The sequence below is a fragment of the Coptis chinensis genome, chromosome 7 (assembly GCF_015680905.1).
Source record: "Coptis chinensis isolate HL-2020 chromosome 7, ASM1568090v1, whole genome shotgun sequence".
Lineage (NCBI taxonomy): Eukaryota > Viridiplantae > Streptophyta > Magnoliopsida > Ranunculales > Ranunculaceae > Coptis > Coptis chinensis.
Genome location: NC_141462.1, coordinates 53082420 through 53099038, shown reverse-complemented (window position 1 = coordinate 53099038; position 16619 = coordinate 53082420). Strand labels below are relative to the sequence as shown.

The 16619-nt window shown below is 34.7% G+C and overlaps 1 long non-coding RNA gene across 5 annotated transcripts; it reads right to left on the bottom strand.

The window, feature by feature from the left end:
* Positions 1-1766: 1766 nt before the first annotated feature.
* Positions 1767-4809, bottom strand: LOC147487929 (uncharacterized). Of its 5 annotated transcripts, none has more exons than XR_015202991.1 (5): positions 4531-4809; positions 3389-3960; positions 2598-2727; positions 2108-2193; positions 1767-2017 (listed from the first exon to the last, which is right to left on the bottom strand). It is a non-coding gene; the product is annotated as an uncharacterized LOC147487929 (long non-coding RNA). The 5 variants fall into 5 exon arrangements; XR_015202990.1 differs by having other exon boundaries at positions 3389-3740; positions 4531-4807; XR_015202992.1 differs by having other exon boundaries at positions 3693-3740; positions 4531-4802.
* Positions 4810-16619: the final 11810 nt, after the last annotated feature.

The window sequence follows — 16619 nt, the reverse complement described above, 5'->3', positions numbered from 1 at the left end:
AAATAAGAATTAATGCTGATTACGTGCTTTTATGTATTTCAGGCATTAAAGTCAATTATGTGCAGAAATGTGCCACTTTGGCGAGATAAAAGAGCAAGGATTGGTTGCTAAAAGGGTCTGTGATTAAAGGCCAAGATTCAAAGAGAAAAAGCCGTTGTAAAGCCCGATCAAAAGCTGAAAAGTAAAAGTCAACGCGGGCAGAAACAACACACAAAAGTCAGCAGAACTTCTGAAGACCGTATCTTTGGACTCAGGCCTCGGAATTAGATGTACCTTATGTCAAAACGACCAGCTCAGAAATAGCTTTCCAACGGTCCAAACCTTGACCTAATCAGAGGAAAAAAAGTGGAGAAAATGTCTGTTGAAGTCAAAGCCAGCTGAAAAAAGCCCTGTGGATTGAAGAAATTGGGCTTTGGGCTAGATTTTCTGGCCCAAAACATGGATCCTCAGCCCATGCACGAAAAATGTGGATCTGATCTCCTCCATTTCCGCACACAAGACTTAGCTCTTAAGAATCAATTAGCTGAGTATAGAAAGTAGCCATTAGAGCATAATTTCTAGATCTAGTTTTGAGAATTTTAATTAGTTAATAAATTAGTTTTCATACCTTGTTTTAATTTAGATTATTGAATCATTGTTATTCTTTCATTCGATTAATAAAAATAGTTAGTTCTTGATAATTTCGATTTTGTTATTTAAAATTGCTTAGATCTAATTTCGATTCTTGTTTGTTATTCATTTCTTAGTTGTTTAATTTCGAATTGAATTCTTGAGTAGATTGATATAGTAAAGTTATAATCTTTATATTATATCTTATTCAATTTCATATGGAAATGATAGTTTGATGAATCAAGGCTAAACCGCCATTAGAGGGGTTTGATGAAGCCTTGATGAAAACTTGATTGTGTAGTGTAGAATCGTTGTAAGAGTCTATTCCACTCTAGAAAGTTGTTGATTCGCCATGAGAATGGGTTAGACTTCCTCACATGGTAGTCATTATTTGGTAGAGATTGCCATGATTGATTAGGGATTAGAACAACCAATTCTTATCGTAGGAATGTAAGAATTGGATTACAACAATCTATGCTAGTTTATTAAGTTGGATTCAAGGTGGATTCAATCCCCCCTAATTCTTTATCTAGATTCAAACATTAGTATTCTGTAGCACTTCGTAGTTGAATCATTATAGTTAGTATCTTGTTATTTGAATTCACATCGTAGTATAATTCCATTCGTAAAACTCTCATTGACTTTGGTAGGATTGATAGTCATAGAAAACATCGAATACTAAAGAACTAGCTCACAACTAAAAAAAAGGTTTATAATGACAGCTAAAAGCTGTCATGAAACAGATTTAATGACATTTTTTCATTAAAGAAACAACCGTCATTATAGAGCCCGTCATAAAAGTTTACAAAAACCGTCATTAAAATTATGACGATTTTGGTAAAACCGTTATGTACCTCAATGATTATATGTCAAAAATAGGGCTAAAACCGTCATAATAGGAGAAACTTTTTTGACGGTTACATTGGTAACCGTTATCAATTGTGGTGCAAGCGTCATAATTTTCTGTAAACACTGTCAAGAAAGTTGTTCTATTTGTGATGGTTTTTCAAAAACTATCATAAAAAGATGCATTTTTTGGAAAAAAAATTATTTTGAAATTTATTTTATACCCTGAAAATTGTAGAAATCATTTATCATGATCACCAATGTAACAAACTCACCAATTCATGACCCATTCACAAAACATAATCCATTAATTAGCTAGCAAACATTGATCTCCACTACAAGTAATTGACTTTCATAAGATTATCAATATATACCATTGTAACAGACTTTATACATGCTCATTCAAAATCTTTTTTAAAAAAAAAAACTATTCATATATGTGAATATGTGAGGTAACTCTCGGCCTCTGACAAAATGAGTCTGCCATCATCACCCTCTTCCGCCCATCCTTTGAACTTACACACACTAAATGAGATTAATCTGGTCTTGAGGTGTAGTAAAACTATGATCAACAAAAAAAAGTGTCTTAGAAACTGTAGAATACTCCAACAAAAATAGAATCCACACAGCCTAAACTTCAAGTAAGACTTACACATTTAGTTAGCTGGTTCTTGCGAATTCGGAGTTTGTGCTTGCGCTGAGCCCATAACTAGCTAGAAATGAAGTTGTGCCTAAAATCTGTAAAGTACACATCTAATGAAACTATGTGAACATAAGGTAGACATAAGGTCTAAAAATTAGCAATCACATGATATGATTGAGAACAAATCTTTAAGAATAAAAATTGGCCTAATCAGTTATTAATTAGAATTGAGCTATTAAAATACAACATCGTCAAGACCACTACAACATCATGAAGAGCAGATTTAACTTTAGTATGAATTCATGTAAATGAATAAAATGACAAGGAACAACTAAAACTTGTAAAAATGTTACTACCAAAGAAGCCATACATATATAATATGACTACGTATTACAGACTCTCAAAATAGAAGCTAATTCACCAAGTCTAATCAAGAAAAGACATATTAGAAAGCTACTAGTAATAACTCAAGTCCAATTAGAGCAATGAAGTCACCCACCTTTAATTTACTAACGCCAAATCATTAGAAAACTAAGGAGGGGCTGGAATCCATGTGCTTCTTCAAATCTAAGTTTCAGATATCAAACGCCAGATACAAGTATCTTTCAGTGTGCCTTACATCTTGCAAACTGTGTGTAAAAAAAACATCAGAGACAATATATTTAGGGAGAGTAACCATAATCATAAGAACACTAACAGAAACAAAAAATAGACTAGTCTAGAAAAAGCTAACAGTTTTACAAACGACGAAGTCTCAATAATCAAGTACCAGTTGAATGCATTTCCACAATTAAGGATTGTGAATGATGAGATGACAATAAATAATTTAGCTAGAAGACACATGACATGGATCCACACTCTATTATCAGGGGAAATATGGAATTGCTTGCCCAGCCAGCTCCTTAAAATTCCGTCAAGTAAGTTAATAAATAAAATAAAACGATAAATTCCATGCTTCCTTCTTACTGTCTAAGTAGCACAAATAAATTTGACCAAAGAGAAATGATTTGAAACAAAACCAGACCAAGAGCACAATATCTCAACTAAATGAACCTTCATTGCATCCACTCTTCTATCGTCAATTGACAAAAACGAAGATATATGCTCAATGAGAATCAATTAGATTGAAGGAATTAATCTTCAAGTAAAGCAGATCTAAAACAGTTACAATAAACTTAAACTGATTCATATATCTACGTTCAAAGAAACGCAAAAGCACAAATTCTAACACAAAGAACATATTTGAAACAAATGAGAAATAAAGACAGAAAAATACCAAAAACGGATTACCTTAAGTTTGATATCATCATAAAGATAATCAGCAGCAACAAGAACTCTTAACTTGTCATAAGGATAATCAGCAGCAAGCTCATGCATGTATGTAAACATAAGAATTCCAGAAGGTGGTGTATGCATTAATATATATATGTTTAGTGTCTAACAAGTTCACTACTTGGTACAACTTTGAAGTGTTTAAGCTTGGTTACTACATAGTGGCTACTGAAATTCTATAGCATTTAAGCAAAGCATGGCGGGAAGGGATCAAGTATCATGAAAATCCCCAATGCAACATAAGAAACATACCAGCACATACTTGCCATGTCTTGAGCTGGTCTCAGGCTGAACCATGGCTAAGGCTAAGCTACACAAGACGAAAATGAGGTACATATATCTTTACATCACATTTACTAGAGTCAGAGTAACCAAAAGGACAAATGAAATACTACAAACACTCATCAATAGTGAACTATTTGAGCAGTATACTAACCTACCCTATATATGCTAAGATTCAATTCTTGAACTTGGTAAAAGAAGAATGCAAATTCGAATAGAAGTGGTTGGTTTGTTTACGTGGGATACACCTAGATAGGCCAAAGGAAGATATTAAAATCAAATGCATACGAACCAAGAGAAGAAAATACACAAATATTTTATTAATTTAATTGAACTGATCAATAATCAATTTCCTTTCTTAATTGATTAATCAATCCATTAATTAGCTAGCTAGACTGCACTACGACTGAATGAAACAAAATGCAACCCCATCTGAGCATTTTATCAGACATCTTGTGCACAAAACAGAAGCTTGTGTAGAAATCCCAACACACACCCATCCATATTGTAAAATTAATTATACATTTATACAATAGCTGTAAGAGTTCTAAATTTTAATTTTTAACTTGATATGTGAATTAGAAGTGCCTAAGATGAAACATATTAGAACATTTCAAAATTTGCTTGTATGACCCATTAGAAAAAATTGACCATATCATGCTTATGGCTAAAGGAGAATGAACTAAGATTCTAACAACGTAATTTTTTTCCGACTAAAAACCCAATTTTTTCAGTCAAATTGGGGAAACCAGATTCAAAATATCAACTTTTATTCCTTAAAAACATCAAGAAGAACAAAATATGGAAAAGAATATTACTTGTTCGCAAACGTTCAACAAAAATCGGAATCCTTCTTAGCAAAAATCAGACTCCTCTAACAACTAGGGTTTGAGAGTAGACAATGGAAGAGGAAGATGGAACAATTCAGGGTTTTGTGCAAAAGTTCGAGGGAAGATGAAACTCTTAAAAGAAGGGTTCGAGAAGAGAAAATGGTTTGAGAAGAGATGGAGTCGGGGGTTTGCACTTTTCAGTGCTTTGGAAGTTTAGTTATAGAATTTATTAGCTAAAACTCTTTCGAGTCTCTACGGTTGACTCTAAATACCAAAATCCAAAACCAGCAGCCTTATATTATTGACAGTTAACTGATTCGTTTTAATTTTTGTTTTTTTTAATATTCTTAACCGTTCAATTGATATCCCAAAAAATTATGGAAGGTGTTGATGGTTTATTACATTACTAACTTCACTATTTTTGTAAACCCGTCATTAAATCATAAGATTTTCATGATGCCTATGCGAGACACTCAGACACAATATGATGTTGCAACAACCGTCATAAATTCATAATATTTTCTTGGCGCCTGTGTGAGACACGAAATGATGTTACAACAGCCGTTATAAATTCATAATATTTTCTTGACGCCTGTGTGAGACACGACATGATGTTGCAACAACCATCATAAAAATATCACCAAGACACCTATCTTGACGGTTTTCAACAAAGCCGTCAATATAGATTAAAAACAAGCGTCATAATATATTTGTTTTTTAGTAGTGTAGGAGTGGAACGAATCTTTTACTCCACTATATTTCGATAGATTTGAGAGTAGAAATCTTTGATAAACACTGTCTTTGTAAAGTTTTAGTTTTACTTTTGTTTGAATTTTATCATTTATTCGTGAGTAGAATTTTTCAAATTTTATCGTTAATCAAAATTTACGTTTATCACCATGCAATTCGATTTACTATTAGTTAGTATCGAATCGCTTTGTTAATCCCTAGTGAAGATCAAGTCCTCTTGGATCGAGGTTTCACTAGCATGAGAATATAACTTCACCACAAATCTCTTTTGTGGTGGCTCTATACTCTAGTCCTCCGTTATGAGCTTTATCTCTAGTTACTCATAACGAAGAACTTGAACTTCTTATTTGCAAAACAATAAAACTAACGGTTAATCATCCTCACATGGCTTCATAAACCTCATCTAATAGAGGTTTAGCCTAGTGTCATAGGAATCATGCTATTTAAACAATAATAATAAGACATAATTTAAAGAAGAGAATTGAATATTAAATAACTAAGCTTTTATTGATGGGGAATAATGGAGGCTACAATGCTGACCCTAATAAAAGTAAAACTAATTAAACTAAACTAAACTAATTATTCACTAAGGAGGGGAAGGAGAAGAGAGAGAAAGTGTTTAGCCTTAACCCTCTTTATATAGGAGAGGGTTAGGTTTACATTTTCGTGTATGGGCCAAAAAAGGGAACTTTGGGCCTCTAAAGTGATTTCAAAGTCCATTAGGTTAAGTCTAAAAGGGCCACAGCTGCTAGAAATTACTTCAGTGCTATTTTCGTCCACTTTTATAGTGCTGATTAGGGCAAGACCGAGTCCATTAGAAATCTGATTCTGAGCCGGTTGTTTTGACATAAAGTACACCCAATTCAGAGGCCCATGTCCAAAGATACGGCTTGTTGAAGTTCTATTGACTTTTCTGTCCCTTTTCTACCCGGATTGACTTTGACTGTGCTTGAAAAATGTTTTTCTTCATGATTCTTGGGCTTTAAATATAGAACCTCCTTGGAAATCATCTTGACTCATTTTCCATGCAAAAGTGGTGCTTTTAGCAACTTAATCAACTTCAAGTCCTGAAATGCACAAAAACACGTAAACATTACTAACTCTTATTTATTATAAACATAATTAGCCTAAATAGAGTACTATTAAGGGGTTTAAACTACACTTTTGGGTGCTTATCACACCATCCCCAAATAGCATTTTGCTTGTCCTCAAGCAAAGATAAAAATAAAAATAGATAAGTGGCCAAAAATGTGGTTTAACTAATCTCATTTCGCAGAGTGCGATTGCATTGACCATATGCAATAACACCTTAAATCACTAGGAATTCCCTAGTGGACGAGTTATAGCCTCGTGACAGTTTTTTAGAGAAGGTACTCACAAACTTCATTTATACTACAATGATGAAGAGATAAAAATAAAATTTCCTAATTAATCTTAAATATCTATACATCTCAATAACAATATAATAAGAACAATGCTTTTGAAACCTAAGCTAATACACGCATAATAATCAAATCATCTAAAAATATACATGTATGCTATGAACTATGTTATGAAATGCAATGGCAGGTCCGTTTATGAAACTTTTGGAATAAGGTCCTTAAGTAGGTCCTCACAATTTGCCAAGACAAAAATACTCTAATTTTTCCACTCAAGTTAGCTCACTCCAGTGTGCCCCGACACACGCTTCCTCACAATCTCAATGACGTCCAAATGAGCTGAGGTCAATCAATCACATCTACCACTTATTATCACACCAAATTAATCCTAATTGAGCAAAATGTCTTTATTAGGTGATACGGGGCTGAGGTGATGGTTTAAGAAGAGACGGAATGGATATTCAAATAAACAAGTTTGAGATAATTGGGGTTTCAATTACATGTAACTAGGGAAAACTTTGTTCTTATTTTGCTTTTACACTTACTTAGTTTCCATTCTTAGCATTTTTAATTTGGCTCCTTTTATTGTATTTTTGGAGTTTTTATTTTTTGTCTATTTTTATTTTTGTTTTGTTTTGTTTTGTTTTGTTTTCTTTGGATGGAAACTTCTTACCTTTTTCTTTACTGAAGCAACTAACTAATTTTTTGTTTTCCACAGGTTTTTCTCTTTATTTTCTTTACTCATCCTATTCTCAGACTCATTCAAAGATGGGTAGGTTTATTTTTATTTTTAATGGTTTAAAAGATGGGTAAAGGATTTGTGGTTGCAAAAAGGCTAAATGAAAGGCTCAGTAGGGCGACTAGCGGATAATTACTTATAGGTATGAATTTTTAGTTATATCGATAAAAAAAGGGCCTAAATTCTAGCTTAGAGCAAGTGGATGTGTGATTTCTCTACTCATATTATTGTAGGAACAGTTATTTCATAATGTAAATTTCTACAAACCGTGAAAACCATGCGCAGTGGAATTAATGGTGTTCACGATTTTGATTGGAAAACATACCTGTAAATCAGCTGTGATAACTCTGAGAATCCAGAATTAGCAACCTCTTTATCTTCTATTGTATTCCTATGCACATAGTGGACATTGTGTGGGCAACGATCTTCCAACCTCTTCTTTCTCACTTGGCCTCTCTCTCTCTCATAACCTTATAACCGAATTGGATCTATTTTTGCTTTAGTGATGTCTTAGAGAAAAAACGGCCAGAGAAAGAAGTTTCTTTTTATAGGCTACAACAGGGACCATGAGGAGAAATTAAGGTTGGGCCTCCTGATGGGCTTGGGCTTCCCATGTTTGCCCAGAACACACAACCCAAGTCTGTCAACAAATGACTTATTCCACTAAAGGCCATTGTTGCACTACCGCCCTAATCCCAAATTACGTGTCAGCATTTATGTGCTCCATATTATATGCTCGTTGATCTCCACGTGTTTAAGATATCGAATGCCCGTTGATTAAGTCAAGTTACTGACAACTATATTAATCAACTTCTTATGTCCTTGAGTAGTACCACTCGACCTCATTGTCATGTCGGATCAAATCCACCTGTAGGGTTTACATGACAATCCTTATGTGCTCCTCAAGGGGACATCATCAGCTCGACTTCTTTCGGGACACGGATTCCTTCTATAATCAACAGCACACCTTACTTACAATGTCATTATCCAAGCCATCAAGTTTGTTGATTCATAAATGAATCTCACTCATTGATGATTTAAAGCAATGTACAATGCACGTAAGTGCCCGTTATTATATCCGGATTAAGAGGACAAGCATCCATAAAAACAGAGGCGTTTGTTCTCTTATATAGTCAGTATAAAGAGTAACAACCTCACTTGGTCCTGTTCAATACACACAAAGTGTACTAGTGTAATCCTATAGTCAAGATAGACTAATACCAGATTATACTACAACCGTACCAATGGTTTGTCCAAATCCATCTAGGTTGTGAACATTTACTTATACTTTATAAGGTACTGATTATATGATCTTCTGTGTGTCACCACACACCATATCATCTACAACATAAAGTATTAGACACATACATATAACTAATAACATATATAATATGCATAACATTTGCCCATATGATTCTCATTCAAAATATAAAGAATTAGAGTTATTACAAAAGTAATGCTTTTAGTATATAACCCTATCAATTATATGTCTCATTTGTGTCATCACTCAAATACTCACTCATATGAGGTTTTTAAGCTAGAATGTTACATGATATGTAAAATTAAGTAGTCTAACATAGCTCTTAGAAAAATACTGCTAAGTACACTCATACATGCTCATGCAAGATGTTAATGAAAAGATGCAATGACTATTACCTACGTATTAACCTAAGTTTTTAAGAATTACACTTAATTCTATTACTACTTGAGATTTCTAGACTAATATCATCATGGAAAAGGAAATAATACCATTATCCTAAGTGCATAGTATAAACTATTTTTATGTTTTTTATATTTTTTATACGATAATTAATACGTAATATACAACCTAATATGTGCTTAAAAATTTACAGCGTGTTTCTATACCACCCCCAAACAGAATCATGCTTTATCCCCAAAGTATGGAATGAAAATAAATGATAGAGAGTACCATAGAAATGTGCTTGTAAATGGTAGCACCTGTAAAAGAAAGTTAAACGATATAAATATAAAGAATTAAAATGCAGACACAACTCCTATATGAGTTCCATCCATTATGGATATAAAATGAAATAAAATTCGTTTGGGACATAAGTGGACTCTTACAGAAATATAAATATTACCATATATAGTTGTTTCAAATAATGCATTTTCCTCCATTTGCTCCTCACTTGTGAAATGAGGCTCCTTTAAGTCTTGCATATCTATGACTACTTTCCAAGCCTTCATCCTGTTTTCATCTACCCTAGCCAACCTATTTAGTGCAATTTGGTCGGACGGGGTGCATGGGGCTACTAGGTGAGGTTGTATGCGCTAGCTAGACCAAACCATAACACGTAAAGAATGGACTATAACATTGGTCGTGCGCATTGTATCAACCTTAACCCAATCAGTGAAGTGTGTACAAAATTTAGGGAAAAAGAATCTCATTATGCGACAAACCATAACAGGCATAAGAAGATACTCATGCCTCATTGTATGGGCTCGTGCTAAGCTAGACACTATGGTCTTAGGAATATCAAAGTGCATACGTCCCTCAGCTAAAGCAAGGAAGACGTTACATACAACGCTATTCACAGTTGAAAAATGTCATTCCCCTAATATATTGAGCATAATAAAAAACATAGTAGAGCCTATGTTAAGGGACAAGCTTTTAAGGGCTATGTTATGTTGGCCTTGGTCTTCTAAACAGAAAACGCCCGCCCTATAATTCTCGTGGAAGTATGCATAGTTATAATAGAAGGCATTATCCGACATGTAATCCCATGTGTCTTGGCCTGGAAGCATAGAAAGTCCTAGCGCCAATGCTAACAAAAATTTGCTTAAATCCATGATTTCATTATTTATGGTGACAGAGAACACTTGTTCTCCATCTTGGTTATTATAAAATTTACAATCATCATAGAAATAAGCAGTAAGTTGATGTGAATAAGTATCACATGGATATACCAACAAATGGTGCCAACCTAATTGGTTAATCATGTCGTCGAAATAAAAGCCATAAGTGTCACTATCAAGCAAGTCATAAAAAGACTGTTCCGGTAAATTTTTTGGAATAGACATAACAACCAAGTGACGAATTAAAGTAAATCGGAAGTTAGAAAATTGGAACTTGGGAATCCGAAACCGGAAGCTTGTGGTGAGGGCGTGCGTGCGCTTGGAATAACCCTTGGGGTTAGCGCGGTGCGCAATCAATAATAGTGATACCAATTTAATATGAGTGCGGTGCGCACTAAGTTTGGTCTTGTGTGTTTAGGGTTTTCAGTTATGAAACTACATGCTTAGAGATTGATTTTATAGTGTTTGGTTGCTAAGTCTAAGGTCGGATTGTTGCTAAAATAAAAAACATATTTTAAGAATAGTTTCCTACACATGAATTCTATATCAGTTTTTGGAATTTCTATATATGATTAGCCTCCGAAATTTCCTGAAATTTTAACATTTCATAAAATTTAACGTTCCTAATTACATTATGGATCCCAATTGATTGTAACAATGCCCATGGGTTGCATATAATGGGTTCATCTATTAAATTAGCTTATGAAATTCCACGAAACTTTGAAATTTTTCGAAATATCAGATATCTAATTACATTGTGTTCCCAATTAATTAAACAAGGCCCTAGGGTTGTTATATTTTGGTCCAAAACTTATATAAATGTGGTTTTAAGGCATGCAATTTCATACGTTCACATTTATTAAAATATACCACTTCCAAACAATTTGAGAGGGGGTCATGACATTGATCAATTAAATCACCTAAACATGCTGAATATTAACAGAAAAACTATATGTTAAAGAATATGTGATTAATCATGCATTAAATTTAACAATACGTGCATATATAAATAATCACATAAACAAATAAATATTAACTACTTGACTAAAAATGAAATTAACAATTAATTAAACTAAAGTACTGAAATAAATACGGAATTTAAATAGTTATTACAAAACAAGAAAAATTCTAAATCAAATTCATCACAACAATTCAAATATAAAGCAGCTATCCCTGGGAAGAAGATGGTCCAGAACCATCAGCAGGACAACGACGACGACGCTCACGTCTAGAGTCAGAAGAAGAAGGTGAACCTCCTAGCTGGGGCAAACGTCTCAAGGCCTTGGCCTGAAAAGCTGCCTGCGCCTCTTCCATATTCTCTATAGTGTTAAACATGTTGACGTGGTTATCGGCTATGGTGTGAATGTTATGCTCTAGGCTGCGGTGATCACGTTGAACCCTGACGCCTCTATATCGATTCATAAAGCGTAGTTAGGTTTCATTGATGATCATATAACAGGCATAAGAAGATACTCATGCCTCATTGTATGGGCTCGTGCTAAGCTAGACACTATGGTCTTAGGAATATCAAAGTGCATACGTCCCTCAGCTAAAGCAAGGAAGACGTTACATACAACGCTATTCACAGTTGAAAAATGTCATTCCCCTAATATATTGAGCATAATAAAAAACATAGTAGAGCCTATGTTAAGGGACAAGCTTTTAAGGGCTATGTTATGTTGGCCTTGGTCTTCTAAACAGAAAACGCCCGCCCTATAATTCTCGTGGAAGTATGTATAGTTATAATAGAAGGCATTATCCGACATGTAATCCCATGTGTCTTGGCCTGGAGGCATAGAAAGTCCTAGCGCCAATGCTAACAAAAATTTGCTTAAATCCATGATTTCATTATTTATGGTGACAGAGAACACTTGTTCTCCATCTTGGTTATTATAAAATTTACAATCATCATAGAAATAAGCAGTAAGTTGATGTGAATAAGTATCACATGGATATACCAACAAATGGTGCCAACCTAATTGGTTAATCATGTCGTCGAAATAAAAGCCATAAGTGTCACTATCAAGCAAGTCATAAAAAGACTGTTCCGATAAATTTTTTGGAATAGACATAACAACCAAGTGATGAATTAAAGTACTGGAAGTTAGAAAATTGGAACTTGGGAATCCGAGCCTGGAAGCTTGTGGTGAGGGCGTGCGTGCGCTTGGAATAACCCTTGGGGTTAGCGCGGTGCGCAATCAATAATATTGATACCAATTTAATATGAGTGCGGTGCGCACTAAGTTTGGTCTTGTGTGAGGCACATGCGCGCTCTGAGATGCAGTGATGTGTTTAGGGTTTTCAGTTATGAAACTACATGCTTAGAGATTGATTTTATAGTGTTTGGTTGCTAAGTCTAAGGTCGGATTGTTGCTAAAATAAAAAACATATTTTTAGAATAGTTTCCTACACATGAATTCTATATCAGTTTTTGGAATTTCTATATATGATTAGCCTCCGAAATTTCCTGAAATTTTAACATTTCATAAAATTTAACGTTCCTAATTACATTATGGATCCCAATTGATTGTAACAATGCCCATGGGTTGCATATAATGGGTTCATCTATTAAATTAGCTTATGAAATTCCACGAAACTTTGAAATTTCTCAAAATATCAGGTATCTAATTACATTGTGGTCCCAATTAATTAAACAAGGCCCTAGGGTTGTTATATTTTGGTCCAAAACTTATATAAATGTGGTTTTAAGGCCTGCAATTTCATACGTTCACATTTATTAAAATATACCACTCCCAAACAATTTGAGAGGGGGTCATGACATTGATCAATTAAATCACCTAAACATGCTGAATATTAACAGAAAAACTATATGTTAAAGAATATGTGATTAATCATGCATTAAATTTAACAATACGTGCATATATAAATAATCACATAAACAAATAAATATTAACTACTTAACTAAAAATGAAATTAACAATTAATTAAACTAAAGTACTGAAATAAATACGGAATTTAAATAGTTATTACAAAACAAGAAAAATTCTAAATCAAATTCATCACAACAATTCAAATATAAAGCAGCTATCCCTGGGAAGAAGATGGTCCAGAACCATCAGCAGGACGACGACGACGACGCTCACGTCTAGAGTCAGAAGAAGAAGGTGAACCTCCTAGCTGGGGCAAACGTCTCAAGACCTCGGCCTGAAAAGCTGCCTGCGCCTCTTCCATATTCTCTATAGTGTTAAACATGTTGACGTGGTTATCGGCTATGGTGTGAATGTTATGCTCTAGGCTGCGGTGATCACGTTGAACCCTGACGCCTCTATATTGATTCATAGAGCGTAGTTAGGTTTCATTGATGATCATAAAGCGTACACATCCCGCTATGGAGTAGTAAAAAACGTGCAAAATTAGAAGTAGCACGATCCATAACATTCTCAGCAAAATAAATGGGATATTCATCTTCATCCTCATCCTGATCTAAACCATCAGCTCTCTCTTCAAGCAGTGTCCAATTCCTTTGGACACAATCACTATACGCCTTTGCGTTTGAGTGAATCTTAAGATGAGTCCTAGGTGACTCAGACACGCAACCCCAAAATAACATAGTCTTAGTAATTAAAACAGGGAGGGGTGCAGTAGTAAGGCCTACAACCATAAGCTCATCACGCAGAAAATCAATGAGGCAAAAACCATACCTCATGTTCTGCAAAAGCCAAAGAACATGCAAGAAAGACAGGTTGATGTCACTCGGGTTCGAAGTGTTATAGACGTTCATGCCTAGCCACTATGTCACAGCCAGCTAGTTAATCCTAAGCGACTACTGCCTGGCACAGTGAGAACAATCTTTGTATCGACCCTCAAGCAGCGTCTCTAACATCAGCTGATGTACTTCATCAAACTAGGATCGCTGTAAGGTCAGGGTGGCCTATTTCGCTAGTATCCCAGTGATGGTAGCAAGCAAATCATGAGTCACATCTCGGTGAACTCCATCCAAATCAACAAACATCCTCCTTGAAGGAAGTATCCTCTTATTCCGATAAAACTTCAAAACCAAATCCTCATGGTAGTACTCCTCAATAGAGTACCACATTCTATCTCACCCTCTAGCACGCATCTCCGTACCATAGAATGGCTAGAATATCTCTGCGTTAAATGCGAATTCCGATAAGATTTTTACTGGTCGAGCCATTTTATGGATGAAATTTGAATACGGTAGGGGTTTAAGTAGTGGATGATGGTGGGAAGGTGCTGTAAAAATTTGGAGAGTGTCTGTTTCATTAGAGCGCTTGCGCGCTACTGATCGATTTTTTAATTTTGTTTGAGAATATGAAGTGAATGGGCTGGTGTTGGATCTTAAATGGGATGTTCGGTGGGGTGTAAATATGGTGGGTTGGGTGGAAAAATGAATTTTGGCCCAAGCCCAAATCTTTTCAATTATACCGATCTTGCCCTGCTACCTCATAAACTTAAAACTAAGATTTCCAATTCGTTAGTGGTCCGATTTTTGCGAATGAGCTATGAAAATGATCAGCAGAAAATGGTGGAAGAACGCCTCGAAATGCATAAATGGCATAAGTTATGAGGGCGAAGGAAATCTAGAAAACTAAAGTGTGTCACACAAATCTATAAGACTTAAAGTAGCATAAACAAAGATAAGAAGTTGAGAGAACAAGGTGGGGTGATTACCCACCCCCAAACAAAATTTTAGAATAGGATGAAAAAAATATTTTTTGTTGGTGAAAAAGAAGGTCTTTTAAAGTCAGATACCCTAAACTTTCTAATCTATTTAATATTTATGGGTTTTATATTATCTAAGTTTTATGAAAAGGATTTTTGAAAAATACAAGAATAAAACAAGTAAAAATGTAAATCACTCCATAGAGAAACACTACTCAAAAGAATTGAGAAAAAGTGCAAGAAAGGAATGCGTGAATTACATGAACGTGGACTAAGGATCCGCCACTTACAACCATACACTCCGAAAGGAGGGTCCGGTTACCTTAGTGGAGTACTCCCAAAATATAGAATATGGATAGGAAGTACAACAATCATAGATGTCAGTCCTCATAAACAGGGTCTTGTAGAAGGGTTTCTTCTACAGCGGGCGAACGTAATTCGTAGAAATGTTTTAAGCGTTGGCCATTTACTTGAAAGGTATTGTTATCTTTAAGATTTACCAAAGTAATTACTCTTTGAGGAGTGACATCAGTAACCAGAAAAGGTCTAGACCAACGTGTTTTTAATTTACTAGGAAAAATATGCAAACGTAAATTATATAGCAAAACATTTTTGACCAAGGTCAAACTCTTTATGCAAAATATGCTTATCATGAATACGTTTCATGTTAGCTTTATAATCGTTCGCTAAATCATAAGAATCACTACGGATTTCTTCAAGCTCATTTAATTGTAATTTGCACTTGACACCAGTGGCGTTAATGTTGAAATTTAGACTTTTAATAGCCCACAGGGCACGGTATTCCAACTCAACAGGCAAGTGACAAGGTTTACCAAACACTAAGCAGTAAGGGGACATACCAATAGGTGTTTTAAAAGTTGTTCTATATGCTCATAAAGCATTTGTTAGGCGTCTAGACCAGTCTTTCCTATCAGGATTAACTATCATTTCTAAAATCTTTATAATTTCTCTATTGGACACCTCTACTTGACCACTAGTTTGTCGGTGATACAGAGTCACCACCTTATATGTAATTCTATATTTCTTGACTAAAGCTTTAATAACTCTATTACAAAAATGTTTTCCTCCATCACTAATGATGGCCTTAGGTATGCCAAAACATGAGAAGATATACTCCTTCATAAACAATACTACAATTTTATGATCATTACTATGATAAGCCATGGCTTCAATCCATTTAGAAACGTAGTCTACATCTACAAGAATATAAATGAAACCATGCGAAATAGGAAACGGGACCATAAAATCTATACCCCAGACATAAAAAATTTCCACTATAAAGATGGAATTTAAGGGCATCATATTACGTTGAGTAATACGGCCAAGTTGGTCACATCTAATACACGATTTACAGTGTGCATGGGCATCTTGAAACATGGTCGGCCAATAAAAATAGCATTGAAGAACTTTGGTGGCAATTTTCTTTCCACTAAAATGACCCCCGCATGATTGTTCATATGGCAGAAGGATAAGACTTCATTGTGTTCCCACTAGGGAATACAACGTCATATTATATTATCTGATCCGCATAATATTTAAAAAGGTAGGGTTTATCCTAGTAGTAAAACTTAACTTTTGCCAAAAATCTCTTGCGTTCATTCCTGGTCCAAATGTCAAGAATGATCTTGGACACTAAAAAATTTACTATGTCTGCATACTATGTTCATAAAAAATTGAATAAAGATGTTCATTTGGAAAAGAGTCAAATATCGATTAAGAATCACTGT